Source organism: Penaeus monodon, chromosome 30, assembly GCF_015228065.2.
Source record: "Penaeus monodon isolate SGIC_2016 chromosome 30, NSTDA_Pmon_1, whole genome shotgun sequence".
NCBI classification, from domain to species: Eukaryota; Metazoa; Arthropoda; class Malacostraca; order Decapoda; family Penaeidae; genus Penaeus; species Penaeus monodon.
In genome coordinates, this window is record NC_051415.1 from 5,176,838 (window position 1) to 5,177,542 (window position 705).

The following is a 705-nucleotide window of genomic DNA, read 5'->3' on the forward strand; positions in this document are numbered from 1 at the left end:
CGCACCCCCACCCTTTCCCTACCCTCCCCCCCACCCCCCTCTTCGCATTTCAATTCCGGAAGCAACTGCAAGCACACGCGTTGTCCTTGCAATGCTATCGCTACAGCATCTAATTCGTCTCCCTGTCGTTGCTTCTGTGCGATCCCCTGAGTCCTCTTTGCGACCTACGTATCGTATTGCATTGATTTGAATACTGATGAAGTTAGCTGAAGCCTCCGCGACACTGAAAAGAAGAAGGGATGCTTACTTGCTGCGGAGGAATAGACTCACTGTGCAAATGAAGCTAGAGTGATGACTAACGCATGACGTTCCAAGGGATAGTCCAGTTTTGCATTTAGAGTGGAAATGGTAATGTGGTGTGGTTGTATCCAGCACACTTTCTTCGCTTTATTAATATTTTTTTCTAACTATTTCACCATCTGACTTCATTTTCACTCTTTTATTTCATACCATCAGCTTATATCATAGGAAAGAAAAGGTACCGAGTGACAAACCACGGGGATACCATGCACCAGCGACTATTATACCGAAGCCACCCCCTAAATAAAACCCATCAAAGAAAACGGACGACATGAAGGGTGTATGGGACGAAATGTCGATGGATGACTAACCCCTTCGACCTCCGTACTTAAAAGGGGGTTGTAATTACATATAATCAATACACGCGGTCTTCTCTAAACATCGAATACCTTTCTTAAAACAAAC